The 11,960-nt window shown below is 44.6% G+C and overlaps 1 pseudogene; it reads right to left on the bottom strand.

Moving 5' to 3' along the window:
* Positions 1 to 11,715: 11,715 nt before the first annotated feature.
* Positions 11,716 to 11,834, bottom strand: LOC129689169 (5S ribosomal RNA; annotated as a pseudogene).
* Positions 11,835 to 11,960: the final 126 nt, after the last annotated feature.

The raw sequence follows: 11,960 nt of genomic DNA, 5'->3' as shown, positions 1-11,960 counted from the left end.
CACCTTGCCATGGTGGTAATGGACAAGGCCTCTGAGTTAAACCTCCCAATTAAATGCTTTCTTTTGTGAACTGCCTTGTCATGGTGTCTCCTCAAAGCAATAGAACGGTGACTAAAACAATTAGTGACACAGTTTCTACTGTTCCACTATTATTTCAGGAATTTTTTTTAAATTTTTTTATTGATTCTTTGTGAATTCCACATCATGTACCCTAACTCTACTTATCCCCTCATCTCTTCATATTGGCCCTCTGCTCCGACAGCATCTCCCCAGAAGAAAACAAAATAGATGGATGGATGGATGGATAGATAGATGGAAGCTGTGGTGTGTCATGATGTATCACACAGTACCTGTAAATGTTCAATGCAATAAATTGTTGGTCTGGTTCGAGGCCTCTGGCCTCTGCTGCACCATCACTACTGGCTCCTCACAGGGACTCCTCCAGCAGGACCAGCTCCTTCACATGTTCCAGCAGCTCAGAGATGGGGTAGATTTTCAGGTGGGCCAACCCAAAGCCCTGGATCTGGGCCTGGGTAGAAGCTGAGTTGGTCAGCCCATGCCAGTTCTTCTGCTTTGCTTAGGTGAGGAGTAAAATGAGTCCTTGCTTTCTCTCGCTCTCAGGGCTAGATCTGCTGCTCCCTGGCAACCAGGGTCAGCTCTGTGCTATGTAGGCAAGGTACAAGACCTGCTCTCCCAAGTACTGCATCTGGCAAGGGGCAGAGCCAGCCTTTCCCAGCTCACTTCCTTGGGGGCCAGCTCACACACCTGCCACAGGTGGAGCCATCCCTCCAATGCCCACAGCACTGCACAGCAGACACGGGTAGCAACAGCTCTCCTGCACTCATGTTAGCCACCAGAGCCAGCTCTCCAATAGTGCCCAGGAGAGGAGCAGGTCCAGCTCCCCCAGGTGTGGCGGCTGGCCAGGGGAGGGGCTAGTTTTCTCATGGCAGGTGAGGGGCAGAGCCAGCTCAGTACAGTCCTGGGACATCAGCATGGCCTCAGGCTGCAGGCAACCCAGACCACAAACGTCCTCATGGCCTTTGGTGGTAACTCAAGCTATGGACATCAATGCAGACCCCAACTGCAGTAGTACCAGAGACCCAGACATGACCCTTGGCAGCAGCCAGGGCTTTGACATCACCACGACCTCAAATGGGTGCACAGGCTCCTCATATACCCCTGTTCCTCACTGCCTGAATCTCCAGGTCCACCTCTTTCTATATTGCATGCATATATTGGCTTTGCTCTTTCTCGACATCTCTCCATTGCATACTTCGTCTTTCCCATCTCTCCATCACAAATTTGCTATTGTAGTGTCTCCTGCCCTGGGGCTAGGGCTGAGGCCGGCCCTTGGGTGTCACTCTTACGGCTGCCCCAGGCTGCCTATTTCAGGAATTTCTTTTCATATATTGTCACTTATTCTACAGACTTTGGGGTGTAGATGTGAGGATTACAATTATCAGGACTGCTGACTGGCTGACCTTCTTATTTCCATTGTCCAGTGTACAAAATACCACCGTAGAACCTGGTATTCTATAACAGTAACCATAATGTACTTTGTGTGTCTTTGATTAGGGCAGGCCTCAGCTGAGGCTCATCTATGTTCTCTGCAGTGTCAGGCTGGCTGCTCTCCCCCGGGCTTGTGGACCTGCTTCTAATAGGTGCACATATGACTTAGAGGCTGCTGCTGGCTGTCAGCTGGGACCGCACACAGCCAGACCTGAAGTACAAGGCATCGCTTCATAGCTTAGCATCCCTGGCTATTGTGACAGGATTCCCAGGGTGAGTATCCAAGAGAAAGGTGTGGAAGTTTCCTTATGACCAACTTCATAATTCACTGGCACCACATTGGACTATTCGTTGAGATTATGGCCATCCTTTCTAAAAGCTCAAGGATAGAGTGTAACACTACTTCTTGATGGAGAACTGTGTAAATTCTGGATGGATATGTGAGATTTGAACTATTGGGACTATTTGGGGAAATTATAATCTACATAGTAATTTTAAAATGTATCTATTAATCTGAAAAAGATAGTTCTCTCCTCAAAGGGGCTAAGATACTATTGTGGAGTGAAATATGAGTGACTATGGTCTGGGAACAAAGACTGTGGCTATTCCAACATGGTCCAATATAGCAGTTTCATGATGTTTTTATAGAAACAGGGCAAAGAACGACATACATTAAGATGCATTTCAAATGCATTGGTGGGTATGTCAGGGAGGTAGGTTACAGCAAACTCTGGAAGCCTCTGGCATAGGCTGTGACTGTGTGACAAAATTGTTAACTTCAGAGTGATAGAAGCTAGGGAGTCTACATCCCAAAAGGTTTAATTAATAGCCATAAGAAGGTCAGGTCATACCCAAGTTAGGCAGTAAACGGCTGTTCAAAAATATGGGGTATGCGGGGGTGGGTAAAGATTTCCCAAGATAAATTATAAGGAGTCTCTAGGCCTGCAACATTTTAACCTCTCCATTATTGTTTTCAATGATTAGAAGTTACTCTAATCAGTTAATCAGTTGTAGTTTTTTGTTTGTTTATTTTTGTTCTTTTGAGATAAGGATTCTCTGCTTTAGCCTTGGCTGTCCTGGAACTCAGGCTGTAGACCAGGCTGGCCCGGAACTCACAGTAATCTGCCTGCCTCTGCCTCCCTGAGTGCTGGGATTAAAGGCATGCGCCACCACTGCCCAGCTAATTAGCTTTTCTGGAATGTTCAATGTAAGATATGACTTCTTCTTAGAAAATTTAGTTCACATATCCAATTCCATTGATAACACAAATGGGTGGGGGAAGAGTATGTTAAGAGCCGTCAAAAGAGCTGGGTGTGGTGGTACATGACTAACTTTGGCACTCGGGAGGCAGAAGCAGGTAGATCGCTGTTCGAGGCCAGCCTGGCCTACAAAGCGAGTCTAGGACAGCCGAAGCTACCCTGTTTTGAAAAACAAACAAATAAACAAAAAGTTGTCAAAAGATGTTATGCTTTGAGACCTGGAAAAACCAAAAAAAGAAAAAAAAAAGGTATTTCCTAGGGTGCATTCCACCTGTCTGTCTTTGCACTTCTCTACCCCTAATCTGTAACAGACATAACTGATCAACCAGGATGCTTAGTTTCCCTTGGCCTCTCAGGTTCTGTCACAATACACTAGGTGACACTTTTGGGTGAGCTAAAACTTAATGATGCCCATTGGAAATTAGCTAGCTTTCTGAGCCACAAAGAGTCATTAGGCTCATCCCACTCCACCCCCAATCCTTAGCATTATGTTTCAAAATGCCAAGAAACTGGAAGTCTTTCCAGCCGTAAACCAGAGACACAGACATCCCAATTGGAACTTCAGATGTAATCCAGGATGAGCTCTAAATGTTTCAAATAATCTTCTTTGCCAACTAGTATGTCCTCTTGTGCATGCCACTGTATGATATGGCATGTAACAGTTCTGAAGGTTTCCTGTGTATGACAGTAGTTACAAGTATTTTGTCTAAACTTCAGTAGTACTTAAAGACCTCATGTTGCTACTTCATAACTAATTTTGCTGCTGTTATGAATCATAATGTAAATATCTGTTATGTGACCACTGTGAAAGGGTTGTTTGACCTCCAAAGGGGTCAAAACCCACAGGCTGAGCACTGCTGGTCTACAGAGAAGAGGACCTGCTTGTCCTCAACCCAGCAGCAGAGAAACACTTTAAAACCAGAAAATGCTCAAAATCTCAAACCACCTTTTAAGCAGTTTTAACCACACTGCTCATCAGGGCCTCCAAACAATGTAAACCAGAAAAATGATGAAATGATGGGAAAAAAAGCCATCGAAAAGATCTTTGTATTTTGTTCACACCTGTCCTGTTTTCTCCAGGCATCTCTGTTCATTAGGATTACAGTATAAGTGTTCTCTAGAGAAAGAGAATTGAAAGAATGAAGCAAATCCCAAAAGGGATTTGTTACACTGGCGTACAAAATGGGCTGGGCAGTCTAACAATGCCTGCCTACATGCTGGAGAGGCTGAGAACTCAGGAGCTACCCAGCCCTTATCCTATGATGAAGACCTGAAGGCTTTCTAGGGAATTACTGGACTTCAGTCCATGTTTGAAGGCTAAAGAAGCTGGGTCCTGATGGCAGTTGCAGCAGCAATGGAGTAGATGCATACACCAACAGGAGTGAAGGCAGGCAGGTAAAAAGTAGCACTGCTTGTCCCTCGAGCCCCTTTGTACCTGAGCTGCTGCCAGTGCTGCTGCTTGCTCTTGAGGGGCTTCCCCCTCAGTCCTTGCAGGGAATACCCAGAGGATGTCTCTTGGCTGATCCACTTCCAACCAAGTTGATACCCAGTTTGACCATCATAATTACCAGCTATAAATAATATAAATAATTGAAAACCAAACTATAGATTTTTTTTTTTCTCTTGTTAGTGAGCTTGGCATGCAGTCTGGCTGCCATGGCTCCTCTCCCTCACTTCTTTACCATTGTCATTACGATGTGCTTTCACCCAACGTGGCTTCAAGACTTCATCATCAGGCCCACATCCAACCTACCAACAAATGCAGAAAAACGAGGAAAAAGGACCCCTTACTATTTGAAAGAATGTCCCTCTGCTTTCATATTGGTCATACCGTCACATACACTGTAGCGACACTCAAACAGACGAATTTGTGCATTGATTATTTTATGCTCACACTGCTGTGCTCATTAGTACCGGATAGAAACAGCTTAAGGGAGGAAGGACTTATTTTGGCTCGTGGCCTCAGAGGGTTTTAGACTGTCTTGTTGAAGAAGACTGGGCAGAATGGCAGCATCTGTGGCAGCAGAAACTTGTAGGGGGAGGCTGTTCATATGGAAGCAGTCGAGGAAACAGAGTGGGACCAGAACCCTGGCCAGATAGAATCTTCAATGCTGCACTGAGGCCTCACCAAGGTTCCACTGCCTCTCAGCATGGAGCCACCAGCTGGGAAGTAGGCATTGAAAACAATGATAGGGAAACACATATTCAAACAGTAGGTGGGCAACCAGGAGTCCTGGTGCTGAGGAAGATGAGTCGAGGATATCAGGAGATGCAAATATCCTGCTACAAGTCAGGTAGTCAATAATTGTCTCCCAGGACGTGATCAACTCATGCTTTTATACACACTGTATGGGTCTTGGTACCCAGTGCTATTTCTTCATCTTTCCCATCATCTGGGGCTAGGTACCCAGTACTCCTTCATCACTTTTCTATCATCTGGTACAGGCCAAATATGAATGTCCCATGTTTTTATTTCTTCCATTTCAGATCATGTGTGTTATATTCTGTGCACAGTCAATGGAAGCACAGCTCAGTAGAAAACATAAAAGAAAACTTGACTGAGTGAAATATCCCAGAAGGAGAAAGACAAACACGGTATATACTCACTTATATAGACCTGTAAGATATGATAAACATAATGAAATCTATATACCTAAAAAAGATAATCAAGAGAGCGGACATGGGGTAAGATGATCAATCCTCGTTTAGAAAGACATATGGGATGTGCATTGAACCTATGACAGGAGTCTACTGAGGGCATCTGAAAGACTCTTAACTAGCAGTGTTTTCAAAGCAGATACAAAGACTCATGACCAAACCTTTGGCAGAGTACAGGGAATCATATGAAAGAAGGGGAGTTAGTATGATGGGGAAAGGATAGGAGCTCCACAAGGACCAAATATATCTGGGCACAGGGTCTTTTCTGAAACTGACATTCAACCAAGGACCATGTATGGATATTACCTAGAACTTCTGCTCAGATGTAGCCTGTGGTAGCTCAGTAACCAATTGGTTTCCCATAGTGAGGGGAACAAGGACTATTTCTAACAGGACTGGCTCTTTGACCTCCCCACCCCCCAAGGGAGGAGCAGTCCTGTTAGGCCACAGAGGAGGGCTTTGCAGCCAGTCCTGAAGATACCTGATAAAACAGGATGGGATGAATGGGGAGGAGGTCCCCCCCCATCAGTGGACTTGGAAAGGGGCAGGGTGGAGATGAGGGAGGGAGGGTGGGATTGGGAGGGAATGAGGGAGCGGGATACAGCTGGGATACAGAGTTAATAAAATGTAACTGATAAGAAAAAAATAAAATTAAAGAAAAAAGAAAACTTGACCTTCTAGCCTACATTTTTTTGCCTTGAAAATTCATGTTTACTTTGTAATTTCTTTCAAATCCTAAGTACTTGTTGCAACTGGGACAGCCCCAAGGCAGGTGCAAAGCATTAGAGGAACAGGGTGCTTCCCGCGTCTCCACAAACTCACAAAAGAAACTGAAATCAACAGTAGCGCATTCTTGCCCCAGCGTGTGCTGGCTTCTGCCTGAACTCACTTAGTGGGTGCATTTTGCATTTATACAGAAAAAAAAAAAAAGTGTTTGTGAATGTCTAAGGGCTATGCAACACAAAAAAATGGTTTTATTCCCCCACCTCACCCCTAGGAACAGCCAAAAAGTTTCTGACAAACACTGACTGTTTGGGAGCCACAGAATTCATATAATGTTCACATCCGTGAGAACTTCCTTTCACTAAGTATGTGCTGGCGACAGTTTGTCCTAGAGACGGGCTTTAGTTTAACTGAGTACTCAGGATGCACTGCCCCCTCGTGGGTGATTTTTGCATTGCAGGAATTTGATTTAAAATTTTTTTTTTAACCTTTTATATCAAGCTGGGAAAAAGCTGCACTGTTTAATTCCCAGAAAGCACACAAGACAAATTGAGCCCCAAGAAATACATTGTCTCCCCAAAATACTTCTCCCCAAAACATAAACTCATGAAAAAGCCCACATAACAGTTGTGCTTATTCTCATGTAGTGAAAGTGGTAGACAAAAATTGCATCATTGCCTCAGGAAGCCACTCTGATTTCTAGCATTATGGTTTCTCCCAAGGGAAAAGACTTGGCTTTGCTTTTAAAGTAATTGCTTTACAAAATAAGTATCAGAGTCTTTCAACTCCCGCCACTCATGATTTCAGCTAAGTGACCTCAACGGGGAACTCTTTCCCACCATCAATTACCTTTCCGAAAGACGCTGGGATCTCTTTCCACCTTCCTTGCTCCAGATTTACATGGGAAAGAGCCATTATTCATTAAAGCCGTTTCTACACTAGCAAGTTTGGTCAAAGCCCTCAACTTACCCGAGGTGTCCTTCAGGCCTGAGAAGCCCGGAACCTCTTGGTTTAAGTAGGTAGAATCTGAGAATGGCCACACAAGCAAGACAAGTTCACTGGCAAGAAGGGGAGATGAGTAAGCAAGGCAGCAACTGGAGCAGAGCTCTGGCTAGCTCCTTCCACAGATAAGGAGGTATCTGATCTGCTGATGCCTTATCTGGTAGGAGATACCAGTCACACTCTGAGATGTCTGTTCTTGTAACAAGGAGCTCCAGAGTCTGTTAACTCCTGCTTCAACGCACATCTGGCCAAATCAAGGCTCCAACATAAAGCTGTGACTGCCCAGCAAAGGGGACTCTAGAAGCCCTACCTATCACAGTTTGGAGCCCTGAGAAGACAGACCAAAGAAAGCCCCAGTAGCCATAGTCTACTGAGGCACTTAGAGCCTGAATGTAACTTCTAGGCCTGCTCGGTGAATTGTCTTAGACAGGAGAAATGACACACTTTGCTTCTCTGTTCAGGTCACTGAAGTTGAAGAGCAGACTGAGTGAAGGCATCTCTCTATGACATGCAGGAGTAGAATGCTTTTGTCATGGCTGGACCAAAAGTCAAAGTTCAAACCAAGCTCCAGTTTCTCTTGGATGCTTGTGCCTCTCCCCATTTCTCTGTGTTTACTCTGGCAGGCCCACTTCATATGGCTGCAAAATGACACCGTTTTATTCCAGGGACAGGGAGTGCTTTCTTCCGATGGGTCCAAAAGCTTGGGGTGAAGATTCTTTGTCTTGGATGGTTGTGGGGCATGTGGACTGTGCAGCCCAGGAACACGGCATGGAGCTGGAATGAGGTCAAGATGTGTCTAAACCCTGAGACCATCCTGGTCTCCATCCTGAGACCAGCAGGAGGAAGGATCATTTCCTCCCTGTTCTGTGCTTGCATGCCCAAGCTCACATAGCCCTGCAACCTCCACCTCTACAATTCTCAAGGTAGTCACATAGCCTAGCACCTGGAATTCTTCTCCATGCAAATGTAGCATCTCCAGCCAATGATGTACACTAAAAAGCCCTACCCACTTCCTCAATACCTATTCCTGCCCTTCCTCCTCCACCCCACCAATAAAGAGAGCTGTGTTTCTGGAAGAGCTATGCATCTGTGTACCGCCCACCCCATGCCCAGCACTTACTGCGAATTTGGGATCCTACAGACCCATCTGCCTAGCTAAGCTTCATTCCTGTCCAGCACCTATATGCATTGGTGCCTGGATGCTCTGAAGGGAAGAAGAGGAACCCAGGCTCTGGACCAACAGAGGTCACACAGCCATTGCTGAAAATGGGTGCTTTGTTGTTCAGACATGGCTGTGTGCAGAATGTCTAAACAATGTGGGCAGCACCACAGCGTCAAGCTGAAGAGAGACTCTGAGAGACACAATGGCTTTAGAGGACCCAACAATGGGTCTGCCTTTTCATGGACTCAGGCCCTAGACAAGTTGTTCAACATTTGCAGTCTTTAACCTGCTCCCTGTCATCTAGGCAGTGGAGAACCCACCAAATGGGCAAACTCTCTGAAGAGAGGCAGAGCCTTCCTCAAATCCAGAGGCCCATTGTGGAGAGGAGATGTGCCTGATCAGTTGAGAGAAGAGCATTAAAGCAGCCAAATCATAAAGACAGTCAACAGTATGGGCATGCACATAGCTATGAATGTAGTAGAGAGATGGCAGACTCCTTGAACACAAGGAAATATGGGCCCAGGTGCTACGCTAGTGCTGAATCCGATGGTTTAATGTTGGATAACAGGGCATACGTTACCAAATAGTAAGCAACTTACAAGAGTCAGCCAGGTGGTTTTGGCGCACACCATTAATCCTGGCACTCAGGAGGCAGAGGCAGGTGGGTCTCTGTGAGTTTGATGCCACCATGGTCTACAGAGCAAGTCCAGGAGAGCCAAGGCTACACAGAAAAACCTTGTCTCAAAACAAACCAACCAACAAATCAAACAAAACAGAAACAAACCAAACCAAAACCACAAAAGTTACAAGAATCAACACAGCAACAATTTGGAGCTTCTGCCCACAGAGACTCTCATTTGTAACCAGCAGGGGAGACCAGGTTTCATTTTGGGCCCTGGGATTATTCATTTACATAGCTGTGTTATGGGCCCCCCAAGAGAGAAGTGGGCTGTCTTACTAGTATAGCTCATACCTAGCTGAATAGCTGCTATGGACAAGGGGTCCTGAGGTGACCCCAGGTAAAGACAGCTTCAGTTGCAGTGGGGACTCCAAGATACTAGAGTGCCAGGAACATGTAAGGGCTGGCTTACAATTTCAGAGGTTTATTCCATTATCACCATGACAGGAAGCATGGCAGCATGAAGGCAGACATGGTACTGGAGAGATAGCTGAGAGTTCTACATCTGGATCAGCAGGCAGCAGCAGAGAGACACTGGGCTTGGCTTAAGTATTTGAAACCTCAGAGCCATCCCTGATATCACACTTCCTCCAACAAGGCTGTCCCTTTTAATAGTGCTACTCCCTGGGGACTGAGCATTCAAATCTATGATCCTCTGGGGAGGGGTAGCATTCTTATTCCAACCACCATAGAAAGTATGGCCTTGTTGGGGGAAGGGTGTCATTGGGGCTGAGATTTGAAGATCAAAAACTCAAACCAGGCCAACCCCTCTCTCTTTCTCTCTTCCTGCTGCCTGCAGATCTCTAGCACCATGTCTGCCTGCATGCCACCATTTTCCCCATCATGATGGTAATAGACTAAACCTATGAAACTATAAGCCAGCCCCAATTAAATGCTTTCTTTTATTAGCGTTTGCTTGGTCATGTGTCTCTTCACAGTAATAGAACACGGACTAACGTAGACACAGGAATGGCACAAGGCTGTGCATGTGTGTAGTGATACTGATTCAGTGACATTGTTTCTTGTCTTCGGAGGGCTTTTCCACAGACTTCCAACACATGCTTCAGCAGCATGGCTTCTTTCCTTCAACTAGGCCCCACCTCATAAAGTTGCCGTTACTTTGTGCCATCAGCTGGAACCAAGCCTTTTGACTCATGAGCTTTGGTGGGACATTTAAGATCAAAACCATAATACTCTATCTCTGTAGGATCACTGTTTCATGTTTATACATTTGTTTAGAAATTTATACAAGCTGAGCATGGTGGTGTATGCTTATAATTCTCAAACTTGGGAGGCTGAAGCAAAGGTTCAGGCCAGTCTGGGATGCATAGCAAAGACCCTATGCCACATTAAACAAGGCATACACAGACATACAGAAATATTAGCACTAAGAACTGTGCTAAGCAATTTTGTATTAACATTTTATCATAATCCTCAGAAAATTGCAAAGGCAAGTAATAATATTGTCTGTACGTTAGTGTTCTGTCAGGTTCACGAGACCCCAAAAGACCACCAGGAGTTGAATCCATTGCAAAACACACGAGGATCTTTTTATTATAAGCTATAGCCTGGGCTCATACTCTCACCACCATATCAGTTGAAAGCAAAGAGCCTTGTGCTCAGGTAAAGTGGTTGATTTAAAGATTCTGCTCCTTCCCAACATGCCCAAATCAGGGGAAATTCCTGCCTGGCAACGATCTATTGGTTGAAACACAAAAGGGGATGTTGCATTTTGAATAGGAAGGCCCCCAAACCATTTATGGTCTGGCTTCTCTTGTTTGGCACCCTAGGGCAGAGGGGAGATCTGGGTTGGTTTCCTAACAACTGTATCTCTAGTGGGCAGGAAAAGAATGCAGTAAGGATGTTTCCTCCCTGCAGGTGGCTGGACATGTCTCCACCTGTCTGGCCTTTGTTCAGGCTTGTGCTTTAAACTTTAATTCAATAACTCCATATAAACTAATATTATTAAATATTAATAAATTTAATATTAATGTTAACATTAAATAAACTAATATTTAATTCTTTGGTCTTTCATTAGAAGGGAAGAAACAGAAATGATTAAGGGTTTAAGTGATTCCATGTAACTATAAAGCTGATAATAGAAAATGCGTTGAAATTCAGAGAGTCTGACTCCAGAGTGCAAGACTCCCTCTTCTATTATTATTTTATTTATCAGACTTAACTTGGAAGTAGTTGAGAATTTTTCCCTGGCTGTCTAATTCTCATTTTAGAAACTGAAATTTAGCACTTGTGAGATGACTCAGTAGGTAAAACCAGACAACATCATTTCAGTCCCTGGAACCCTTATGGTAGAAGGAGAGAACCAATTTTCACAAGTTGTCTTTTTATTCCTACAGGAACATCTTGATGCATATTACACCAGCACACATAAATAAATAAACAAACAAGTGGATGTTAGATTTTTTTTGGGGGGGGGGCTGGAGAGATAGCTCAATGGCTAAAAACATGTTCTCTGGTGTTACAGATAACCTCAATCCTATTAGCATCCATGTTGGGCTGCTCACAATCACTTGTAACTCCAGCTGCAGGGAATCTGACATGTTTTCTGATCTCATCAGGCAACTAAACTTATATTCACACATTCCTATATAGGCATACATACATACACATAATTTAAAAGCTTACTTTGTGTTCCAGTGTCCAGGTCATTGGTATTTGGCTCCAGAATACACCATCTCTCTCTCTCTCTCTCTCTTTTTTAAAGCATACAGCACCCAGTATTCCCAGGCGATCTCCCATCCAAGTACTAACCAGGCCTGACCCTACTTAGCTTCCTAGATCAGATGAGATTGGGCGCGTTCAGGGTGGTGTGGCTGTAGACTACACTATCTCTTATTCCATACATATGAGAACTGTTCTTTTGTGTTGAGATTATAAAATCTCTTGACTGTTTTCTTTCTTTCTTTCTTTCTTTCTTTCTTTCTTTCTTTCTTTCTTTCTTTCTTTC

This window comes from Psammomys obesus, unplaced genomic scaffold (assembly GCF_907164565.1).
Source record: "Psammomys obesus unplaced genomic scaffold, mPsaObe1.curated_primary_1811, whole genome shotgun sequence".
In the NCBI taxonomy this organism is placed as follows: Eukaryota; Metazoa; Chordata; class Mammalia; order Rodentia; family Muridae; genus Psammomys; species Psammomys obesus.
This window is presented reverse-complemented; position numbering and strand designations above follow the sequence as displayed.